This window comes from Lissotriton vulgaris, unplaced genomic scaffold (genome assembly GCF_964263255.1).
Source record: "Lissotriton vulgaris unplaced genomic scaffold, aLisVul1.2 SCAFFOLD_219, whole genome shotgun sequence".
Taxonomy (NCBI): domain Eukaryota; kingdom Metazoa; phylum Chordata; class Amphibia; order Caudata; family Salamandridae; genus Lissotriton; species Lissotriton vulgaris.
This window is the reverse complement of record NW_028246735.1, coordinates 1,871,931-1,897,942: the sequence shown is the minus strand read 5'-3', so window position 1 is coordinate 1,897,942 and position 26,012 is coordinate 1,871,931. Positions and strand designations below refer to the sequence as shown.

Genomic DNA, 26,012 nt, shown 5'->3' with positions numbered 1-26,012 from the left:
TGGATCCTTTCTGAGTGGAAGGATCTTCCAAGTATTTGAGGGAGATTCCACCTCCGCAAGCAAGCCTCTGGACTGTGGGGTACCTCAGGGCTCGTCGCTGAGCCCCACGCTGTTCAATGTGTACATGGGACCGCTGGCTGAGATCGTCCGCCCATATGGCATTAAGATCATTACATATGCGCACGATACTCAGTTAGTGGTATCCCTTGCACAGAAGAACAGTGAGCTGGCACAGACCAACTTGGCGGCATGCATGGAAGAGGTCAGGAGATGGATGACGACATCCTCTCTTAAACTCAACGGGGATAAAACCGTGTGGAAAATAATGAAATTGATGTACATAAGCAGTGTTCATTTGCCCTTTCCCATTCCCTTCCCTGTACATCAACCACACCACTCCGCCGGCTTCCCTCCTGCGCGTATTTTGACCCCCCCCCCCTCTCACATACATAGACCATGAAACCCTCTCCCTCTACGCGACCCTGCTACGAAACGCAACCCTCCTGCTTGACCCACGTCAAGTCCCCCATTTCCTCTTGAAGAAGCATCCCTCGCCTCAGCTGACATAACCCCCCAGCTGTATCTGACTGCCCCCGTTCTCTCATGTACGGGTCATAAGACCTCTCTCTCTGTGCGACTCTGTCCCTGTGCGCACCCTGGCTCTCCCCTCCTCCCTCACATGGTCAAGTCATAAACCTTCCTCTTCTGCAAGACCCTGTCCTTGGGAGTCACGGCCACGCCTGACCAACACCTCCTTTCCTTTTATGAATAACCCCTCTGTTAGTAAACCCTCCCTCCGCGATGGACTGTCCACACATGTCCGAGGCCATCGCCTAAGCCGGAAGATACTGTTTATTGCCCCTTATTGTATGGAGTCACTCCTCTTCAATGAACCCACTATTGATCCTGGCTTCCCCACCCCTTGGGATACGATCAGGCGCACATATCCTAATAATCAGCGGAACACTCAGCTGCGTCATTGCCCCCTTCTCTTATCGACAGTTCAAGGGTCTCTATTGTAAACATATGTGGGGTGGGATTGACACGAGGATTATGGGGATGTCTTTTCTTTGTTTCACAATGTCATGATTGTAATGCTAAGTGTTTTGTAAGGTATAAAAGACGATGTCTCAGCTCACTTGTCAGAGCACCTCCCGAAAGACACTGTGTTTCGTGTCCGAAATGACAGGCTCTCCTCATGAGTAATAAATCCTGTTCTTGTGATTCCTGCTTCCAGCGCCCGTCTCTTTATTTGGTAACTATTCAGAATGGGAACTAAGAGGCGTCTTGCGCCAGCAGCCCGGGCATCGATAGTAAATTGGGCTCACTTTCAACAATTGGCGTCCCAACGCGGGGTCCATCAGTGACATAAGGTCCAGTAAGAGAGATCCAGACGAAGAAGTGAACATCTAAATGATCGGAGTATACCTGCCTTGAGAGGGCCCTCGTCCGGCTGCCGATCGAATGAACTTCACCGATTCTGAACGGACCTCTCTCGAGTGACCTATTGTCCTGACTGGAATCCCACAGGAATGCTGTATGGAGTAAGAGAACGATCGGGCGCTGGGAGAGGAAGACAAAGAACTGTCCACATGGTCCGGTCCGGGTAAGATTAAGTAGGGCGTTTTTACGCCTGATTGGTAGGATGGTTTTAGCCATCTGATTGTTTGATTGATTGTATTGGAATCGGTATTTGAATACTGATATTGTTGTTATTGGTTCATTTAGCCTTGGATGCTACTTGAAATATTGGTTCTCTTCCTGAGAACGAGACATTCTCTGTTTGCAAACAGCGGCGAATAGGAACGTTTGTCTCCCTTTGCAGATAGAGAAGGGTGGGTAATGCAGACTTTTGTCCCCGTTGTAATCCGTCATACCTACCTTTCTCCCCACTGATTGTTTGAAATCGATTAAATAATCGATTGTTGCTCTTTGAGATCTTCCCTGTCCACAAACAGAGACGAATAGAAATATTCTGTCTCCCTTTGCAGATAGCGAAGGGCAGGTAATGCAGACGTTTGTCCCCGTTGTAATCCGTCATGCCTGTTTTTCTCCCCACTGATTGATTGATTGACTGGACATTGTTGTCCAAGGAATTATTTGTTTGAGGTATTTTCTGTTTGCAAACAACGTGGAATGGAAATATTCTGACTAGTCTTTGCAAGCAGTAAAGGGTAGGTTATGCCCCTTTTATGATTCGTCAGTCCTACCCACTCCCCACTGATTGACTATTATTTGGGGGGTAGCTCACCTGGTCAGTCCAGGAGGCTACCCTAATGGAGGACACATGCCCCCACCCGTTGGCCATTTATTGGAAGTAACCCATCTGGTGCGTTCAGGAGGCTACCCTAGTAAGTGGAGGTACATCATTTGGTCCGTCCAGGATGATACCCTAACGAAGGAATATGTGTTCCCCTCTGATTGATAATCTAGTTCCACCCGGACCATTTATTGGAGGTAACTCACCTGGTCCGTCCAGGAGTACCCCTAATGGAAGGACATATAAAAATGAAGTGATCACCGTACCCTACTAACAGAAAACTTTAGCTCGAAACACGCTAAGGAAAAGAAGGAAAAATAAAAAGAAATTGGGCTAAGTCAGTAACCCCTGATGAGCTTCCGACTTCACTAAAAATAAGAAACATTAGGAAAAGTTCGTAATGAGAAATATAAAATGGCGGAAGCTTGACAGCAAGACAGCCACGAGGTAGCTAGGCTCCACTGCCTATTCCTGCTCCCAACATGTCTGCCTTATTGCCCACCACGCCCAAAGAACGGTAACATGAAATAGATACAAATCAATAAAACACCTACCCCCATTCCGGAAGCTCCCGAAGTGCTGCAGGTCCGCGGTTACGCCCATTCGGAAGGCGAGGCCTCAGCGTGTGCAGAGCAGGGCCTGGCTGGCCGCCATCAGAAGGGGAGGCTGTAGGGCGGACGGCCCGAGGAATCGTGGAGGTCTCTCCTTTTCCCCTCTTCTGCTGCCCTGCAGGCCACGGGGGGGGGAGCTGTCTTGCCTCGGCCACCGACCACCCCCCACCCCCTCTCTTGCCTGATCTGGCCATCGTCGAGGACCGGAGCCAAGGCGAGGTCGGACAACCCTGAGAGTTGCAGGTAGTCCCGCCACATGGCCACGCCTGAGAGTTGCAGGTAGTCCCGCCACATGGCCACGCCTGAGAGTTTCAGGTAGTTCCGCCACATGTCAAAAAGGGGGGGATGTCTTGCCTCAGCCACCGACCCCCCCCATCTTCATCAGCTGGCATGGCCAATACCGAAGCACTGGAGCCGAGGAAAGGCGCAGGGTCGCTGGAAGGGGGAGGCGGCGCGAACGAGCCTCCCCCACCTCCCTCCAGGTGGAGGCTTCCAGCGACACCCCAACGCTCCTGCTTAAAGAGGGTCCACATCAAAAAGCGGGTTTTTGCCCGGGACGGGCGCACGCCCCGTGCCTTCTCTCCTCAACTTTGAAGATTCTATGAGAGCCGGGGGGCCCCCCGACCCCTCCGCATGGGCGCCCCCGTCCCCCTCACTGGGAACCGCGACATCGACGCACTCCTGCCAGCACCAGCCTCAGTTTGGAAATGGCTAAAATACAGCAGAGGTACAGACTTGTTCAGTTCCGGTGGAACATCAGAATGACCTGGTAGGAAAAATTGTTGCCCCCCTCCCCACCCTTTGACTGATGGTCTATATTGCTAGACTGGTACCACATTGCGAAAAACTTTTGAACTACCAACGGAAGGTTCTGGTCCTACTACGAGTCAGTGGAGGCAATCTGACTATACTGGGACTTGCCTGACCTCGCCCAAAATGGCGCCGATACAAAATAAGGCTTTCAAAAATCCTTGTTGCGCCCTGATTGCTCAGCCTTGATGCCCCAAGATACGTATGCAGTTTTTTGGACAATGAAAGTAGATAAGATGGATATTGAGTATGTGTTTGGAAAAGAAAGCAATAAGTCAAAAAGGGGGGGATGTCTTGCCTCAGCCATCGACCCCCCCCCATCTTCATCAGCTGGCATGGCCAATACCGAAGCACTGGAGCCGAGGAACGGCGCAGGGTCGCTGGAAGGGGGAGGCGGCGCGAACGAGCCTCCCCCACCTCCCTCCAGGTGGAGGCTTCCAGCGACACCCCAACGCTCCTGCTTAAAGAGGGTCCACATCGAAAAGCGGGTTTTTGCCCGGGACGGGCGCACGCCCCGTGCCTTCTCTCCTCAACTTTGAAGATTCTATGAGAGCCGGGGGGCCCCCCGACCCCTCCGCATGGGCGCCCCCGTCCCCCTCACTGGGAACCGCGACATCGACGCACTCCTGCCAGCACCAGCCTCAGTTTGGAAATGGCTAAAATACAGCAGAGGTACAGACTTGTTCAGTTCCGGTGGAACATCAGAATGACCCGGTAGGAAAAATTGTTGCCGCCCTCCCCACCCTTTGACTGATGGTCTATATTGCTAGACTGGTACCACATTGCGAAAAACTTTTGAACTACCAACGGAAGGTTCTGGTCCTACTACGAGTCAGTGGAGGCAATCTGACTATACTGGGACTTGCCTGACCTCGCCCAAAATGGCGCCGATACAAAATAAGACTTTCAAAAATCCTTGTTGCGCCCTGATTGCTCAGCCTTGATGCCCCAAGATATGTATGCAGTTTTTTGGACAATGAAAGTAGATAAGATGGATATTGAGTATGTGTTTGGAAAAGAAAGCGATATAAGATGGATATTGATCACGTGCTGGGACGATGAACTGATTTAGAGTGGGTACTAATTATGGGTTGGAAACAATGAATTGATATAACATAGGCACGGGTTGAGCATTTTGAACAATGAATTGATATACGTAGGTCTCGAGTAAATAGTAGGATAATGAGATGATATTATTGAAAGCCTGACATGCATTATACTTGCACCTCAGGAAAGTCCGATATGATTTTCATTACACTACTGCACTTTATGAAATAAATGGCCACCGATTTCGTTTCCCTTATGCACAGTTCCAGTCTGCTCCGTAGCCGGCCCACTGGGTTGTAGGCCCGTATTTGTGCGCCAACCTTTTCATTAAAGTTTTTGAACACGCAAATATTCTCGTAGTGTTTGTATTTATGAATGTTATTGAAATGTATGGCTACTGTCACCGACATAAGTAAAATACATGCAGTATGGCTAAGGTTGGAGGTTAAAAGGGTCCGATACTTGGCAGCTACATTATGTGTCACGGACAGCTGGAAAAGTGTTTTTAGACGCCCTTGAGCGATACCACAGAAATACCACCTGACCGCCACCCTTGCACACGACCTATAAGGCCACGATCGTGTGATCCATGTAGATACACAGACCATCGATGATTATCTATCTGATGCTACTGATCCCTCTGGGCTTAAATGCCGAGATGGTAGAGAATGCGGCCCGTGGAGATAGGTCGAGTATGTGGTAGGTAAAAACATTTTCGGATTTATGCAAGTTGATGTATTTTGAATGTTGCCCCCACCCCCTTCCTTCTCCTCCCTTCTGCAGGTCACGTCGGAACGTCGGCTGAGGTATGGAGGAGTGGTGATCGGACAACCGACGGAAAAGGAAGGAGGGGATTTGAGCATAGTACCTATGCTAGACTTAGAGACGACTGTTCCTCCTTAGAACGTAGCGACTGGGAGGATGGGCTGACATAGAAACTTGACGGGAACTGTATGACGGAAATTGATTCGAATTAGCACGTTAGATAATATAACTATGACGGTTAACTAGATAGGGAAAGGACAAAGGAGAATCCTGGGGTAAGGATTCCCATGCACCACCCGTATGGGAAGTTAGAAACGTTGTTGATGTTCGAAATGTACCACCTCCTTCTCACCCTCTTATAGATGTAACCAAGCTGTCTGACTGTTCTCCTGATCAATACCCTCTGTTGCCTCAGCCTGGAGAACTTCCAACCAAAAGAAGAAACTCAAAAGTGGTTTAAGATCCACCTATGGGCAATAGCCCGACCAGGTTAATTTCTGACCGGCTGACCGAGGTGTAAGTATTGGCAATTGGGAGCGCTCGCAAAAATAGCAAACGAGAAGAAAAGGAGGAAAGGTAAAAAGAACTCAGCCCATGGATAAATAGGATAATAACAATGCGCAGCATGCGCAAGGAGATTTTTTTTTGTTTGGCCAACAACTGTTCTATGTTTTGTCGTGAATCTTTCTTTTTGTGTAAAACACGTACTGTTCTCCTCCCAACCCTTGTTTGAGTTTGTGTATGTGTAGTGTAGGGATTTATGTCTTCCCTCTGTTTTGTGTTTCCGTGTTACCTGACCCTGCTGTTCTGTGTTGTGAGCGCACTAAATGACCTATTTTCGTACACGTCTCTCTCTCTCTCTCTCTCCCCCTCTATCTATCTCTCTCTCTCTCTCTCTCTCTCTCTCTCTCTCTCTACATGTCATACGTGTACTGAATAGCTCGTTTAGGTTGCGGATGACTCTCACTCTCTACGAGAGTCCCCCTGATCCATCTTCCTTTTTGATAAAATTGTGCCCCGCTGGCACCAGTCTGATTGGATACTTATCGAACACGAAGGTGTTCAGCGAAATTGACAGAAAATAAAATGATTGTAATTTGCCATATTACTACCCCTCCTTCCTGCAAAATGAATGAACTCGAATTGGCTAAGAAAGAAAGGACAGGTGAGACGACAGAGGTCCCCTAATCTGGCCTCCTTAAAAGGGGAACTATATGTCAATGGCACCCTATTTCAGTTCGTTAGAGACAAGCGCCAACGCATAGATTGACCCCCAACACCCAGATTGCCCCACCCTCTTTTCACCCAAGCGCGAATGCCCGTAGCATCCCCGCCCCACCTGATTGACCCCAGTTGCTGTCCTCGATACATAATTAATGACCATGACCAACTGTCGCCCCTCGAGAGAAATGCGTTATCGCTGCCCTATGATTATTGCACCCCCGCTCTGCTTAAAAAATGGTTAGCCGGCTCTAATAAGGGAAATGTAAGACTGCTAAGGCTCGGGTTGGAAGGACGAGTCTCCCCTGAATGTTTATTTTATTTTTTTGAGGAAATGCGCAAGTGATAGGAATCTGACCTCTGTCCATATGTATCATGAATGAACGCCGACTAGACTTGGTACAAGCACAGTAGAAATACCCACATACTTACTTCACGATAATAGACTTCTGACCATAACCAATGAGCATGACCCCAAGGTGCTAGGATTGCGAGTGGAATTCAAATGTTAAAAATCTCTTCTCCTGCCAGTTCTCTAAAACTTGTTTTTACCCATTCCAAAGATATACGATCATCGGAGGAGAAGGGTCGGATGTGGCGCACAGCCTGGCTGGAGATCACGAGACACATGCGACCTCGACCAAAGGTGGAGCTGCAGCACAACAAGATACGGGGCGAGGCAGCACTCTCCAATGTGGTAAACGAAAGGATGAAAGGCTGTCCTGAAGCCCTCTGTCCGCCTACCCACACGTGCCTGAAGCTTCCGTCCCCCTCTTCAAGCCCGGTTGATGGGCTCGCCCGCTTGTTATCCATTGCTCCCTTGGTCCCTTTGGTGTGTCCCGGAAAATCTGCCCCCACTCCGTCCTCTCACTCCCATCGACTATCGAAACCACCCACCCTCTTTTCCACGTGACTTTTTGTCAAAAGGAAAAACAGCATTTAGGTGGAAATGGGGTTACGCCACAGGAATGTAGGTGCCGCGCATAAGGCACCATTAAAAGGATTGGTTAAGGAACAGGACTGTGGTCTAACAGCAGAGGACTGACCGCACCCTGCAACGCATAAGGATGGATCCGAGCTGGACCTATAGCTCCACCGCCGGTGCTCAACAGCGCCAACAAAAGGACACGGACTAGAACCTACCAGTGATGGCTCACTGCTAAAAAGACACTGTGACGGAGAGATCTTATTTGGATTGAATTCCTCCCTCAATTACTTGGTCAAAATGTTCATTGGTCACATTTTTGAGAAGATCGGAAGCATTTATGCTGTGAAGTTCGTTTGCAAATACTATTTCCTATGTGCTGCATTCTGCCAATCACACCAACCGTTCATGATTATATGCGATATGTTAGTATTGACAAATGCCGTTTCGTCAACCACACTTGTTTATATGTACGCCCATTTGCTAGGAAGAATAGGGAAAATGAACTTTGTTATGTAAAAAGCGGCGACTGTGGAAAATAATGAAATTGATGTACATAAGCAGTGTTCATTTGCCCTTTCCTATTCCCTTCCCTGTACATCAACCACACCACTCCGCCAGTAAAAGCCCGTGCCCCCATGTACCTGATTGCCATTTTAGGCACCATGGCCCTTTTTCCGCTCACCGGAATCCCCGGCTTCCCTCCTGCGCGTATTTTGAACCCCTCCCCCCCTCTCACATACATAGACCATGAAACCCTCTCCCTCTACGCGACCCTGCTACGAAACGCAACCCTCCTGCTTGACCCACGTCAAGTCCCCCATTTCCTCTTGAAGAAGCATCCCTCGCCTCAGCTGACATAACCCCCCCAGCTGTATCTGACTGCCCCCGTTCTCTCATGTACGGGTCATAAGACCTCTCTCTCTGTGCGACTCTGTCCCTGTGCGCACCCTGGCTCTCCCCTCCTCCCTCACATGGTCAAGTCATAAACCTTCCTCTTCTGCAAGACCCTGTCCTTGGGAGTCACGGCCACGCCTGACCAACACCTCCTTTCCTTTTATGAATAACCCCTCTGTTAGTAAACCCTCCCTCCGCGATGGACTGTCCACACATGTCCGAGGCCATCGCCTAAGCCGGAAGATACTGTTTATTGCCCCTTATTGTATGGAGTCACTCCTCTTCAAAGAACCCACTATTGATCCTGGCTTCCCCACCCCTTGGGATGCGATCAGGCGCACATATCCTAATAATCAGCGGAACACTCAGCTGCGTCATTGCCCCCTTCTCTTATCGACAGTTCAAGGGTCTCTATTGTAAACATATGTGGGGTGGGATTGACACGAGGATTATGGGGATGTCTTTTCTTTGTTTCACAATGTCATGATTGTAATGCCAAGTGTTTTGTAAGGTATAAAAGACGATGTCTCAGCTCACTTGTCAGAGCACCTCCCGAAAGACACTGTGTTTCGTGTCCGAAATGACAGGCTCTCCTCATGAGTAATAAATCTTGTTCTTGTGATTCCTGCTTCCAGCGCCCGTCTCTTTATTTGGTAACTATTCAGAATGGGAACTAAGAGGCGTCTTGCGCCAGCAGCCCGGGCATCGATAGTAAATTGGGCTCACTTTCAACAACCGAGCTTATGCTACTCGGTCCCCCAGCACTGTTCACTATCGATCGTCTGTGGCCCACCAGCTTGGGTACACCGCCTACCCCGAAAGATAACATAAAAAGTCTAGGGGTCTGGCTGGACAAATCTCTAACTCTCAACACTCAAGCAACTAAAACATCTGCAATCTACTTTGGGCTCATCAGGATGCTCAAAAAAATCCTTCCACTCTTGCCTTTTGAAGCCAAACAGATTGTGATACCGGGCCTAATACAATCCCGACTCGATTTCAGCAACGCCCTGTACTTGGGGGCACCGGAATATGTGTTGCAAAAACTCCAGCGGGTCCAGAATTGCTCTGCACGCACGCTGCTTCAGATTCCACATGGAGCATCAATGGAATCCGGGTTGAGAACTCTACATTGGCTCCCGGTTAGGGAGAGAATAAAATTTAAAGCTTTGTGGGTGTCCCATCAAGCCTTCTGGAGAACCGGTCCCAAGATCAACCATTCCCTTCTTTCCCCTTACTGCCCCAGCAAACAACTCCGTTCTACTCACGCTTTTTTAGCTGTAGTCCCCCGGATCAAAAGGTCAAGAGCAGGAGGAAGCTCCTTTACCCTCAACGCTGCTAAGCTGTGGAATTCTCTCCCTGTACATCTAAGATCGAATTCCAACCTGCTATCCTTTCGCAAACAGCTTAAAACCTTCCTCTTCACCAACTGAACTCACCTCCAAGCTGTTGCTTCCTGAGGCACTATCCCTTCTTTCCTAGCGCTTGGACGCCCAAGGGCAGCAGTGCCTGACGATTTCTGCATACAAATACAGGGGGTACCATAGGTACCCCCTACCCCCCCTTCACCCAGGGGGCCCGCAACGGGCCCCCGCAGTGAGTTCCACATGCTTTTCCACGGCGGAAAACCCGCCGCGGAAAAGCATTTTTTTAAACACATCCTGATATGGCTGGCGGTGTCTGAGAGACACCGCCACCATATTAGAGCTTTTCCGCCACGGTTGTAAGCCAACCGCGGCGGAAAAGCAGCGGACTGAAACCAGGACCCACCAGCCATCCTAATGTGGCGGTGGGCCTTTGGTGGGTCCGCATCGGATTTTCCGCATCCTCCGGGTCGGCGGTGGCTTCCGCAATCCTAATGAGCCCCATAGTTTTTTGGGAGACCACCACACACTAGTTGGTATATCATGCTGGTAATATCAAGATGGCGGACTCTTTTGAGCCGCCGGGGCATGTGGCCTACTAATTGTGCACGCTAGCCGAGTCGATTAATATTGGGCTTGTAGAAGCACAATGTGTGCTAATCATATGAAGCCATTTGTGGTTTGAAGTAAATCGAGTAAGTACATACCGCCCTAGATGCCAACTTTGTCAGTTATTTAAAACTGGTCTTTGATTGCATTACATCGAACTAGCAACATATGGTCACTTTATGTTTCTTGTTATAATTTGTAGAAGAGATGACTGTAATTTCCTTGAAGTCGGGCAAGGACACAGAATCAATAATTTTCCGTGAGTCTTTCCAGCACATTCGGTGGCAGTTCACTTTGACTGATTGTAGTTCTTTTGTTTTTCTTTTGTTTATTTTTGTTTATTATTGGACAATTAGAATTATTGGAATCTCATTGAATCTTTATGAGAAGGCAGCATGGTATACTGTTTCAATAGATTTTTGGGTATGCAGTACTAGGTCAAACTTGCTCTATGTGGTGTTTAACACGGTGCACAGACAAAATATCGACTCCAAAATATTGAATGGACAAAATATCGAGTTAAAAATATCGACAATAATAAAATATCGATAACAAAAATATCGTTGGTCAAAATATCGATTAAAATAATGATAAAAAAAGATCGAGTACAAAAATATCGACAAAATATATATAAATAGTCAAAGTAAAAAATTTCGATAATATGTAGAAAAAAGGTAATTTTTTTTTTTTTTTATTAATAGTAATATAAATTGTAGTTAATGTTTAGGAGCGAGATGTTGGGTTAATAGGGGATAAGGGTGGGGAGTAATTTAATAATAATTAATTAATTAATATATGTTTGTAAATATTTTTAATTAATAATTAATTGGTAATTAATTAATATTAATTAGTTAATTAATTAATATAATTTTGTACATATTTTTAATTAGTAATTAATTGGTAATTACATAATAATATTTAGTTAATTACATTAATTAGAGTAATTTATTTATATATATCATTTTTAGTTATTGTTAATTAATTAATTGGGAAAAAATAATATTAATTATTAAATTAAATTAATTACAGCTAATGTGCTAATATATTTACTTTATTGTTATTGTTAATTAATAATTAATTGGTATTTAAATAATATTAATTAATTTTGGGTAAAGGAGCATTTTTAGGGTTCAGGGTCAGTTTTCAGTTTTTGGGTAAAGGGGTATTTTCAGGGTTCAGGGTCAGTTTTCAGTTTTTGGGTAAAGGGGTATTTTTAGGGTTCAGGGTCAGTTTTCAGTTTTTGGGTAAAGGGGTATTTTTAGGGTTCAGGGTCAGTTTTCAGTTTTTGGGTAAAGGGGCATTTTTAGGGTTCAGGGTCAGTTTTCAGTTTTTGGGTAAAGGGGTATTTTTAGGGTTCAGGGTCAGTTTTGGGTTTTTGGGTAAAGGGGTATTTTTAGGGTTCAGGGTCAGTTTTGGGTTTTTGTGTAAAGGGGTATTTTTAGGGTTCACGGTCAGTTTTCCCTACTGTTGCACCCACTGGAGTGGGAATAGTCATTTTAACCCCTAGGCTATCAAACGCTTTCCCTACGCTTGCACTCTTTGGAGTGGGAATAGTATTTTTTACACTTCTGGTATCGTACGGTAATATAATAGTATCTTATTTAATTATAGTATGTTACTATATATATATGTTTTAACAAATAAGATTGTAAAAAATTATTTTTATTATTTTCATTTATTATTTAATTATTATAAGTTAATGTAAGTATTTTTAAGTATATTTTAGTAATTAAATTTTAATATTAATTTAATTTAACACTGTTTTTAATAAAGTCGATATTTTTTACAACTATATTATTGTAAACGATATTTTGTACTCAATATTTTTGTACTTACCTGTTTGTAGATACAAACTCGATATTTTGACTGTCGATATTTTGTCCACGATATTTTTGCAAGTCGATATTTTGTCCCTCGATATTATTTCAGTGATCCGTTTAACACGAATGATTACTTATGGTGTTTGGTTTGGGTTTTTAGAATATGGTGGTAGTATCATGGTTTGGTATGATGGTCACTGGTGGTACTTTTTTGTGAGCAGATGATACATTAAATCATGGAATGTATTGATTAGTTTGTTTTGTTAGTATTTTCAGGAGTCATCATCTTCTGAGCAACGCTGAGTCTTGAGGAGGGTCTTGCGGACCCGCATGGCCTTTAAAGACCGACAAATCTACAATACAACCTTATTTCTTTTGAATATCAGGATGTGAACATTCTCTATCTGATGTAAATATTAAATGTTTGGAGTATCTTGGCTACTATATTTACTGTCTGTATTATTTTGGAAAAAGGGTGATTACACTTTCTGTAATTCCCTTACAAAATTGAGAAACTCAATGGGATTGTTTTGGCGGTGGCAGTGTTGAGACATATATTTTTCTATTTGTATATTGTGTATATGTTGTCTAAAATTATGAATGTTTTGTAAAATGAATGAAATATATTATAAATTAAGTAAACACTTTTATATTTGAATACCTCCTTGAATGTAATCTTCCTTCTTTAATGGTTTGGGTCACATCTGTGACGTTGAGTAAACATCAAACTTGGTTATTAGACAAACAATTCCTCAAGGGTTATTTTGTATATAAAACTATATTTTACCGAATTCCATGGGGATGAATGGGTTGCCCTATTTAGTGAATCTATGTTCATGTGCTTTGGGATATATAGGTGAGACGCGAATTTAGGGTAAGGTTCCGTAAACATAAATCGGCTATACACAATAAGAAGATCACTGCCCCTCTGGAACAACACTGTACGCTACTTGAACATTCTGAAAATTGCTTGAAATGAACTATTTTGGAGACAATCCATCAGATTAGAGGAAGTGAGGACAACAGATATCGCAAGGAAAGGGAAGTGTACAGGATGTTTACTCTGGGGACACACAAGGAAGGCCTTAATTAGCAGCCGCGGCCCATGCTGGTAAGAGCAGTGGGTTGGTGGGGCCAGGTGGGGGGGATTTTGACCGACGCCGAAGAGAGAAAATTAATTACTCATTTAATTTTCCCTCATCATCGTCCATCGAAATCCTCCCGTCCTACCTCCGCACCACTCTTACCTGCACGAGCCGGGGCTGTTAATTGGATATTTCTGTGGGAACATGCTATTTGTTAGATTTCTATACAATCCAATGAATAGGAGTTAACAGACGGTTTTGCTCTACCCCAGTGGTTCTGGGAGTTTGTGAGTGCAATCTGTAGTCATTTGAGGCCTGAAAGTTTGCCAGTATTAAGGTTGTCCCCTATTTCACATATGGTGTTTTTGACACAAGTAGTTGGGCTGACACCCTCTTGCATCCCCTTGCTCTCGTAGCTACTACTTCTGACTGACCAGCTTAGGACTATCACTGAGGCAGACAATTTGCTTGACGCATTAACAAATTGTCCGTTTGTGTATGAAGTTTCCATGATTTCCCCTGCATACCATGAAGGGAGATGGGTTTCCGGTCCCATATATGCCCAATATGGTACCAGATACAAAGGTTTTTAACCATTTCTTGAGGATCAAATGCATTTGGGCACCATTCAATGATGGGGAATTAGCTTCAATGACTATTTGCGCCACTATCTTTGATAGTTAAGTGTCATGTGAGGACCATCAAGATGGATATAAGAGACAGTGTGAGCATCTTGTGTTCCTTTTCGCAAATGGGACAGAAACTCTGAACTTGACATAAGTCTGAACATCTTAGAAATAGTGATACCGAAATCTGCTAGTGGACTTTTGTGCTGATGCATGAAGGTTCGATCTGTGTCTGAGTTCATTACATTAGCCTAATTTGTTTGTTTGGAGTCTGGACACCAGTAGTGAATATGGAGGAGCTCAAATTAAAGGTAGTCTTTACTCAATAGGCTAATTAATAGTTCCTTTTTTAAATTATTAGCAGACTAACGCATAGGTGATGTTGTCTAGGAGTTGTTCCCTACGTTCTGGGCACATATTTTATTTATAAATTTTTTCTACCGCAGGATTGATTTGAGTCCTGACAATTCATATTTGTTATATCTTCTTTTTTTTATGAATGAATGAATGAATGTGGGTTTTGTAGAGCGCATAGTAACCCGTGAGCATCCCAGCGCTAAAACCAAGACAGCAGATTGAGTGTGGAGTTCCGGGAAAAGAAGAGGGGCGGGGGAGCATGGGAAGAGGTGAGTTTTTAGAAGTTTCCTGAATCGGAGATGATTGGATTCACTCCTGAGTTTAAGAGGTAGGGGGTTCCATAATTTGGCCGTGTTCACAGAGAAACGCCGGCCTCCTGTGCATACCTTTTTAGTTCTATGGACGGTGATAAGGTGCTCGTGGTCCAAGCGGAGGCTCCTTGAGGCTTTGAAGGGCGTGATGAATTTTAGTAGGATGAGGGGGCCCTTGTCCTGTAGCAGTTTGTGCGCCAAGCAGAGGGCCTTGAATTTAACTCTCTCTCTTATTGGGAGCCAATGCAGGAGTTTCAAGGCTGGCTTAGCCGAGGTTCTGGCAGGAGTGTTCGTAAGAAGCCTGGCCGCTGCGTTTTGAATACGCTGTAGTTTGTTGAGGGTGGCTTCGGGAGCTCCTAAGTAAATGGCGTTACTATAATCGAGCCTGGACAAGATCAGGCCTTGGATGAGCAGTTTCCGGGAGGTTTACATCAAGGTTGGATGGTTCTTGGTTGGGGTGGGATAGTGACACTACCAGTTGAGTATCATCGGCATAGCTGATGATTTGTACTCCGAACGGTGTGATCACTTCCTCCAGCGGGGACATGTAGACATTAAATAATGTTGGGCTCAGGGAGGAGCCCTGTGGTACTCCGCACTGGAGGGGGATTACTGTGGAGTGGGTGTCATTCTCCCAGACATGGAAGGAGCGGTTGTTAAGGAAAGACGTGAGCCATGCTAGGGCGGTACATTCCACTCTGATGTTTTTGAGGCGTTGGATGAGGACCTGATGATTGACGGTGTCAAAGGCCGCGCTAAGGTCCAGGAGGATCACTGCCACTGATCCTCCAGCATCCAGTATACATCTGGTCTCCTCCACCACGGCTAGGAGGGCGGTGTCTGTGCCCTGGCCAGGGCGGAAACCCGTTTGCGATTTTTTGGGGAGGTTGTTGTATTCTAAGAAGTGAGAAAGTTTTTTGTTCACTATCTTTTCCATGATTTTACCTATGCCGGGGAGGAGGGAGATTGGTCTGTAATTGGCCATGTCTGATGGGTCCAGAAGCGTTTTTTTGAGGAGTGCTTTGACAACGGCGGCCTTCCAGCTGGGGGGGACCGTTCCCTGACACAGCGAAGAGTTGATTAGATCGGTCAGGGAAGGGGCGATTGTAGGTGCCACTTTTTCAAGAATGCGGATGGGCACCGGGTCGCTGGGAGAGCCGCTTTTAATTGTAGCCAGGGTCGAGAGGACCTCTTCTTCCAATGCCAAGCCGAAAGTGTCTAAGTAGATGTCAGAGTTTCCCGGCTGTGGGCTGCGGGCTGGGGGGTAGCAATTTTCATCTGCTCTGGGGTCTATTTGGGGTAGAGTGGCGAGAATATTGCGAATTTTATGGTCAAAGTATTTTGCCAACTTGTGGCATTTGTCCTTGGAGTTGATCGGAGCTGGAGGGGGGTCAGGGACGTTGAGCAGTTCTTTCAGGATGATGAAAGTTTATCTGGTGGAGCTGGAGGAATTTTTTATTCTGTCATCATAGAATTGACTTTTGGCGTTGCGCAAAGCAGTTTTATAAAGTCTCATGGAGGAACCGAAAGCTTCTTTCCCAACTAAGGACCCGTCTTTCCTCCAGGCACACTCTATTTTTGTTTTTTATAGAATTGTTAGTGGTGAAGTGCTCTGTCTAAACCTGATTTAAACTATCATTCACACCATATCGAAACCATTGGATTTTGTGATTCTATGCTTCTTTAAACAAATGGAATTAGATGGATATCGAGGTATGAGCCTAAACGTTAGATGATACATTTCATTGTTAACCAAGGCTGTGGCTGGCTTGGTGATAATTTTGTTAATTGCCATTCTGGTTAAGATACCAACTGGAAGTTGTAATTTTCATCCTTGCTTCATCAAATTTGATCTAGTCAAGGTCCGTTACTGCTATACAGTGTTTCAATATAAGGCACATATAGGACATTTTTTGGAGATGGTATCTTTATAACATCTATTCCTTATTTGCCCATTTTACGAGGTGGTACATTCTTGGGGTAATCATACAATATCTTCAGGAATCTCAGGTGTTGACACAGGTGATTTTGGCAGAGGTTTGGTAGTTCACTCTGGTAGTTCTGACACTGAGTACGCCCACAATGTGCATTACTTAGACCTTTTATATTGAAGAATCTTGTGAATTAAATCTGTAATGTGTGAGCCCCTATCATTGTTAATACTTATCGTTGTCTCATTGATGCAGGTGTGTTCTCACACCCACATTCAATTCCTCCTAGCTTTTGATTTGTGAAATTCCAATTGTGCCCAGAAGAAGTATAAATAATTCATGGTCTCACACGAAACGTGCCTCGGCACTGCACTGGAGATCTAGTGAAGCCATCCATTTTAGTAATCGAAGGTGAAAAATTATTGGACTACTTATCTAAACCTTGAAAAGGGGTTAATTTGTGAATATGGTTTGTATTTATATTACAAGACAATTATTCATGGAAAATTGTATTTCCAATCTGTCCACATTGAGTGATTTATTAGGACCAGAATGTTCAGTTATCTCTATTTTGTCTTTAATATATGCTTGAGAGAGATTGAACAGGAGTGTATGAGTATGAATGAGTGACAAGAATGAGTGGATTTGAGTCTTATTCCTTTGTGAGTAAGCATGTTGGGGGGGTTGAAGAGGGGAGAGTTTGTCAAATGTTTATTTATTATAATGTAATAATAAAGTTTCAAAGTGAATATTTTCTAGAAAGAAGAAAAGATAAAAAGAACTTTTGTGAAAAATAATAATGATCAGTTCTGTACCAGACATAGGTCTTCATATTGCATTTTTGCCTCTACATGATTTTATTTAGATATATGTAATTAGAGAACTGTGATCAATTGAAAAAGGATTGTGGGGCATGTAGCTCATTTTGTTAAGTATACAGTTCCCCTGGTCTGCTCCCTCCATTTGTTCTACAGGGGCCCTCTGGTTTTGGTTTACAACAGAAGTTTCCCTTATACTGTAATCATTGTTTTTTTATGTGTCAATAAAAGCTACTCAAAGATGAAAATATTCTGAGCCCTGCCATGTGTGCTAACATGATATGCTGTCTGGGTGGTCCCACTCAGAGTTGCAGGGGAAGCTAGAATATAAACAGAGACTGGCTGAAGGCCACTTCTCACTGCTGTCACCCCCGACTGAGGTTTCTGCTACCAGGCTGCATGGCCTCTGCCTCAATATCCCTGGAGTGAAGCTTCCATTTAGCTAAAGTCTGATACCTGGGCATTTAAATTATTTAAAGTATCTGTTGATTATATCTTATTTTAGTTTTACATTTTGTAAACATTGAGTGCACTTGCACACACTAAAGTAAAAATAAGACAAATAATCATTGTTGCAAATGCACCAACTCGATCATCACAGTGATAAGATATTATTAACATTTTTATACAATCCTAGACAGCATGTGCATATGGAGCAGGAATGTCTAGTATTTCTATGCATCATAAAACTTCACACTTTCTAGGAAATAAAAAACAAAGACTGAAAAAGCCAAAAAAACTGAACTCAGAGTCTGAAAAGACAACATGATGGAAACAGGAACACCTGAAGGGTATTGTCAGGGTGTTCTTGATACATTTTCCAACAGCTTTGAGCCATTGGGGTCCTGCCCAGATATCACAGCAGGCTGACTATAGGTTTATAGAAAAGAGATTGGAAAGCTTGAAACGGATACTGGCGCAGCAGCCTTTACCTCTTGGGCTGTTCTGACCAGACACAGTCAATCTTTGTGCCGCAGCAGAGGGCGGGTTCTATTTGTTCCTCATGTCGGGTTCTCACACTGCTCATGTTCCCAGACCTACAGCTGAAGTTGAGCTTCAGAGAGGTGACCAATGATGAGCTGGAGCTTCTGGCACATTGTTACTTCTAGCTAGAAGTCCTCTGTTTCAATATAACAGACACTTGAAGTAATGTAAGAGGATCCTTGTCTACATTTTAATGACTGGGAGCATCATTGGCTACTCTACAATGTCTATATGCACCTCTTTATGAGGTTGATAAGTGGCATACAGGCCTAATTCCTCAGCAGAGGTTATGGCCTAGGCTCCCGTGGTGAAGGACCACTGTTCCTGATTGGAAATACCCACCTTTAGTGCAGCTCCCGAACGATTGTTAAACTGAAGATAGAGAACTCTAAAGAGCGGCAATGTATTTTTGTAGCCTGCTCGTGAAAGGTATTACCTTTTAAATAAACACCTCCAAAAGTGGAAGTTTGTTATTAGAAAACACTGACTCTAAGGCACAGGGAGGTTTGTCCCAATGTACTGAGTCATTTATGGATTTAAACACCGTGGACTGTGACGTTAGAAGGTGCATTTAGTGACAGCAGCGATCCTCTAAATATGGCGAGGCATCCATAACTATGACCTGGTGGCGAGTGACAGGAAGGCCTCCAGGCCAAGGTTTTAAACCAGGAGAGCCAACTCTCAGTCAGAGGGTTTTGCAAGACTGGCATGGTGAAGCATTATCCAATTTATGGAGGTTCCCATTGTCTGCCAAACTGTAAATGACGCCTCTATGCTTCCTCCTGTATTCTGCAGGTGACCATAAAGACGGCCTCGCACAACGAGCCTGATATTGCCCAGTTTACTCATGGCTGTCAATGCTTATTCTTAGATATATAGCAAAAGCAGCCCTAAGACAGACAAGGATGAGACACTGTTAGATGCCAAATAGAAAACACTAGAGCACTTCTAGTGGGGCCAATACATCCCAATGATCTGGAAGAGGAAAGCAATGTAACATTGGGCCCTTCACTTTTATCATGAAAACAATCAATGGAAGGGAACTTTGTATTGTATTCCTCTAGCCCATTCTTTTATTTCAGTACTAGTTTCAGAAACTGTTAATGTCTTTCTAGCCTGGATGTACTCGAACCTTTTATTAGACATGTGCTGGATGTTTCGTTTAGCTTGCATACGCTGCCAGAAAACTGAAGCCTAAAATAAGCCTAGACAAGCTTGACAACCTTAGGCCAATTTCGCTTCTGCCTTTTTTGGCAAAAGTGGCGGAGAAGTTGATGAATGGCCAACTGATGACACGTGGAAAATTCTAGTCTACTCCACTCATCACAGTCTGGGTTTCGGGCAGGTTATTCAACGGAAACTGCCCTCCTAAGGGCCACAGAAACCATTAATCAGGGGGCAGATGCGGGACACACCACGGCTCTAATAATGTTAGATCTGAGCGCAGCCTTTGACACTGTAGCACATTACACCTTGCTGCAGTGTCTAAACAAAGGTGGTGTCTCGGGATCTGCTTTAAAATGGCTAAAGTACTTTCTGACGGGATGTGGCTTTCAGGTCAGGCTGGGTGTGAACTACTCCAGAGATTTTGAATTGCAGCAGGGGGTGCCTTAGGGCTCTGCCCTGAGCCCCACGCTGTTTAATTTATATATGGCCCCACTCGCAGAGATAGTGCATGGTTTTGGAGTTGGGGTCGTCTCTTATACGGACGACAACCAGCTGTTGATCTCCCTGTCACAGGCCCCGGAAGTCGCTGCATCTAACTTCAGGGCTTGCATGCAGGAGCTTGCTTCATGGATGAACAAGAACTGCCTTAAACGGAATGGCAGCAAAACAGAGGTTATAGTGGTGGGGGGCAGTAGCATAAGCTGGTCTGCGGAGTGGTGGCCCTCGAGTTTGGGTCCAAATCCCGTACCATGTAACGAGGCAAAAAACCTGGGGGTGTGGGTTGACCCGGCCCTCTCCTATGAAGGACATATAAGAAGGGTAACTGGCAAGTGTTTTGGAGTGCTGAAGACCCTGCACAAAACTTTGGATCTTCTTCCGTTAGAGGCACGTAAGACTATGGTTCATGGCTTATAACTTCACGCCTCGACTATGCCAATATTCTCTATCTTGGTGCTACGGAAAAGAGTCTTGGTCGACTACAGGTGCTGCAGAATGCCGCTGCGTGGTTGGTTCTTAATCAGCCTAGGAAGGCGGCTTCAAAAAAAGCCCTCACCGTATTGCACAGGCTACCCGTGAGGCATAGGGTGATGTTCAAGACTCTAAGCACCTGTCATTGCATCCTCAATAACGCTAGCCCATCCTATCTGAGTGACCTGGTCATCAGCTATGTGCCACAAAGGTCTTTGAGATCTATTGGCACCGGACTTGTGGTAATCCCCAAGGTCAAGAAGGCTAGGATGGGGGGCCGCTCTTTTAGGTTCCGGGGCGCTCAGTACTGGAATAAGTTTCCTCAAAAACTCATGCTGGAAAGCTCTGAGATCAAGTTCAGAAAGATGCTGCAAACTCACCTATTGTCCTGCAGCATATAATGGCTCTGTGAGGAGTTCTGCCCCACTTCATCGCACCCAGTGCGGGGACATGCCGAGATGGCGTAACCATTGCGCTTTATTAATGCCTTATATTATATATATTACTAGCAGCCCGTCCTGACGTTGTCCGGGTATGAATTGCTGCCGGCCAGTGGTATATTGTTTTGTAGGATTTCGTTTTGATAGCATTTCTTATCTGTGACAGGCCTGTGAAACGCTCCGATTCACAGTGCACTGCTGATGCACTTAAGAGTGCGCGTTCAGTAGTGTGTGAACTCGAGTTTCCCTACTTTATTTTTCCTTGCAATATTATATAGCGAGAACTCGACAACATGGCATGAGCACAATTTACATTACAGAAGAACACATTCATTTGTGGTAGGCACGGGGAGACAAAGCGATTTGCCTGGAATCACAGGATGTTGAGCTGATGCCGAGATTCGAACGTAGCTCCCCAGCTCTAAAGTTCGCAATTCTAGAACTTGTGGCGGGAAGGGTGTCTAAAAGTGTATGTCGGTGCTGGCCATCAATGAGAGAGACTTGTGCATTTTTCGAATCGGTGGTAAAAAAATATGAGTATGTTGCTGGAGATGTGGGCCGCAGTGCCACCAATGTACTTACAGGGGGAGGGTAAACACCCATTATTCCGCAACTTTCTTTCCGCATACCATCACTCCGCATACTTTAATTACGAAAGTACCATGACTCCGCAATGCCATTATAACGCGCGGCATTACATTTTATATGCTTTTACCACGCATACATTTACAACGAAATTCGTTGTAAATGCATGAATGGTAAAAGCATGTTTTTTTTAAATGTTTGGATAAGGTAAGTATGGGTATAGGGGTATATGTTTTGGGGTACTGAGGTATATGTTTTGGGGTGTTTGGGTATTTTAAGGGTTCAGATATCGTTTTGGGTTATGGGGTACAGGGGTAGTTTTAGGGTTTAGGGATAGGTATGGGTTTTGGGGTACAGGGGTGTTTTTAGGGTTCAGGGCTAGGTTTGGGTTTTGGGGTATAGGGGTATTTTTAGGGTTCAGGGGTAGGTTTGGGTTTTGGGGTACAGGGGTATTTTAAGGGTTAAGGGCTAGGTTTGGGTTTTGGGGTACAGCGGTATTTTAGAGTTCAGGGGTAGGTTTGGGTTTTGGGGTACAGGGTTATTTTTAGGGTTCAGGGCTATTTTTGGGTTTTGGGGTACAGGGGTATTTTTAGGGTTATGGGGTAGGTTTCGATTTTGGGGTACAGGGGTATTTTAAGGGTTCAGGGCTAGGTTTGGGTTTTGGGCTACAGGGGTATTTTAGGGTTCAGGGGTAGGTTTGGGTTTTGGGGTACAGTGGTATTTTTAGGGTTCAGGGCTAGGTTTGGGTTTTGGGGTACAGGGGTATTTATACGGTTCAGGGCTAGGTTTGGGTTTGGGGTACAGGGGTATTTTTAGGGTTTAGGGATAGGTTTGGGTTTTGGGGTACAGGGTATATTTATAGGGTTAAGATGGGTTAGTGTTTAAGGGTGTTGGGGTATTTTAAGGAGTAAGGGTGGGTTATGATTATGGGGTGCAGGGGTATTTAAAGGAAGCAGGGTGGGATTAGCACACGATATGAGACATGGCATGAAGGGCGGAATGTACCACCGACCCCCAGCGTTTGTCACGCCCACAGCACATGCCAACAGCACAACGCAGACATGCCCACAAGGGACTACTTTGCTGGCACGGTTCTTTTACCTTTTAAATGTATATGGTGGGCGTCTACATAGCCTATGTTCTTCTGCTGCAACTGCCCTTTCCAACGCTGTATTGGGTGTTGTGATTGGTGCTGTGGTTCCTGAGATTACCCGCCTCAAAGGTTTGGGCTCTCTCTTTATTATATTAGTATGGATTAGACAATATTCCAGAATCAGATAATCAATGCATAGAAGGATTTCAATATTTGAGAGCTTTAGGCAAGAAGCCACTAAGGGTCCTGACAATGATGTCAAAAAAACTATTTCCAAGCTTGAACTAAAATAGATGAACTACTGTGTACAGTGACCGTAAAATACCACTTGAAGAGGTCATAAATCATCCAATGCCTCAATATTAATACAAAGAGCATCCCACTCACCCTTTTCTTGTTGGAGATTGGTTGTGTACACAAAAACTAAATATTATTAGCTCACTAAAATTACTACAGTACAAAAGTGGTTGGTGATGGACGGAGCATCTGAATCAATCAAACACTCACACCCAGCCAAACGATCTGGGTTTAATTCATTACCGTTCTTTAGCCCACTCTGCCACCCCAGTTCAGACATGGCTATATGCAAATCAGTCTGACCCTGTGCCTCATGGGAACAGTCCAGCCCGAACTGCCAAGCCATGTCTTCCCTGGACCGGAAACAAGCTTCCGAGGACCGGTTTCTGGCATTCCAGCTGTCTTCAGTGGTGATGGACGGAGCATCTGAATCAATCAAACACATATAGCCATGTCTGAACTGGGGTGGCAGAGTGGGCTAAAGAACGGTGATAGATTAAACCCAGATCTTTTGACTGGGTGTGAGTGTTTGATTGATTCAGATGCTCCGTCCATCACCACCCCCTTTTGTACCGCTTTTGGCCGCCATAAGTGTGGCAGGGTATGATCAGACGTGAGTCCCTTGCTCACTTTGCCACTGGATTCAAGCAAGCCGGGCTGAAGATGGCTGGAATGCCAGAAACCGGTCCTCCGAAGCTTGTTTCCAGTCCAGGGAAGACATGGCTTGGCAGTTCGGGCTGGACTGTTCCCATGAGGCACAGGGTCAGACTGATTTGCATATAGCCATGTCTGAACTGGGGTGACAGAGTGGGCTAAAGAACGGTGATGGATTAAACCCAGATCTTTTGACTGGGTGTGAGTGTTTGATTGATTCAGATGCTCCGTCCATCACCACCCCCTTTTGTACCGCTTTTGGCCACCATAAGTGTGGCAGGGTATGCTCAGACGTGAGTCCCTTACTCACTTTGCCACTGGATTCAAGCAAGCTGGGCTGAAGACGGCTGGAATGCCAGAAACCGGTCCTCGGAAGCTTGTTTCCTGTCCAGGGAAGACATGGCTTGGTAGTTCGGGCTGGACTGTTCCCATGAGGCACAGGGTCAGACTGATTTGCATATAGCCATGTCTGAACTGTGGTGGCAGAGTGGGCTAAAGAACGGTGATGGATTAAACCCAGATCTTTTGACTGGGTGTGAGTGTTTGATTGATTCAGATGCTCTGTCCATCACCACCCCCTTTTGTACCACTAAAATTACTAAGCAACACTTCGAACACATTCTGGAATATGCTGGAATATACATGGGCCCAGAATGCATTATTAGGTGTAGTCTTGAATAGATAGGTCGGGGATGCCGAGCAGGCCCATTGGGTCTCCTAAGCCTATGAGTACTAGCAACATTTGGAGATAAGATAACCAGTTAATTTTACCATGACTGTCCAGTGATACTAGGTCCTCCAAGGCTCCACGATGGTCGTCAAGGTCTGCATTGTGTTTCAACCTTGTCCAATAATGTAACAGCCTTAATTAAGCCTTATATGTCATTAAATTGAGGCCCGATCTTGTCTTAATTGTATTAGCAGAGTATTATAAAGGAGGTTAGTCAGTGCTTCAAGAATGTATTCTCTGCTGCCGCAAGTTTAGTCAGATTCGAAGTGCCCCATACTTCGGTCCCGTACAGGGCACTGCCCTCTGCTTTAACTCTGGACACCTAAAGTAAATCCGTGTTTGTAAAGTGCAAACTACTCACCCATACGGATCTCAAGGCACTGGGGCCGTTGTGGAAATTAAGTGAGCTATTGCCCAGGGTCATATGGCGCTGAGCTGAGCTGCTGCCGGAGCGGGGATCGAACCATGAACTCTGTGCTCCGAAGTCAGCTGCCCTGGCCAATGCACCACACCTCTCCACAGAGTATGGGAGAAATACACCTGGTTCGGGATATCCAATAACGTCTTAAAATTGCAGCTGAGTGCAGAGTTAAATTTAGGCTGCTCTTCTCAACCTGTGGTGCCCACAACCCAGATCTGGTTATCCCAACCCCCAAAGAGTCAAACTCACATATCCTATCCAGAGGTCGACCTCTCGAGCATTATCAAACCCCTAAATGTTTTGTGAGGGGTAATGGCCATAAACTTGGTCTTAGAATAGTTTATTACAAGCCCATTGTTCAGTGCAAAAGTCTTTAGATTTATTAATGTATTCACCAAACGTTGTAGTCCACTAGGGTCTTTGAGATCAGGAGGGTGTTGTCTGCAAATAATAGAATTTTGCACCTACCAAGGAAGGGGGAATCATTTAATTTACTTTTCCATATGTTTCATCTATTATAGCTCAATTTAGAAACTTTCCTCTTGCTTTAATTAAATCATCTATCTGAGAAGCTATAGAGAAGACTCATTTAATCTTGCTTTGAGGATGTGCAATTTATTTCTACATTGTCCACTGGTGGAACTAGACAGACAAAGAAAAGTTAGAAAGAGTAGCATTATCTATCTTGGAGGATTTTCTAAATATGCTAACTTTGTTTTGAAAAAACATCTGAAAATGTGATATACATAAGATATTTCTGTTCATATAGTCATAAATATTTTCTATGTTTCAAACTGACCTATCACATTTACAATTATTATACTTTTCTATAGACTTTCAATTATTGGCATGGTTTGTTGAAGTATATGGCATAAAGTTGTCTGAACTCTGGTAGTTAGGGGGTTTGTAAAATAGTAATACATTCAATGTAGATTATAAAAAGTCTTCAAAGTTATGTAACAAACAAAATGTTCATGATGTAAACCTCAAAACTATTTCATTTGGAAATTCTTTCTTCAGATGTACTATCATTTGAAAATAATTTTCTTAGATATGTCTGCTCAAATAGCAAACAAATGATTTTTGAACTTGAAAATGGAATTTATGAATATATTTAAGATGGAGTCAAAGAGTCTAAATTCAGTAAAACCCTTGGTGTGTGTCTTGGTGTTTAGTGCTGCAGTACAGAGTGGGACTTGCTTTGCTCACTGTGTA

General features: G+C 44.7%; 1 protein-coding gene across 12 annotated transcripts in view; it reads right to left on the bottom strand.

The window, feature by feature from the left end:
- Positions 1–26,012, bottom strand: part of LOC147665765 (butyrophilin subfamily 1 member A1-like) — a 523,821-nt gene that overhangs the window by 282,070 nt on the left and 215,739 nt on the right. The window lies entirely within an intron of this gene.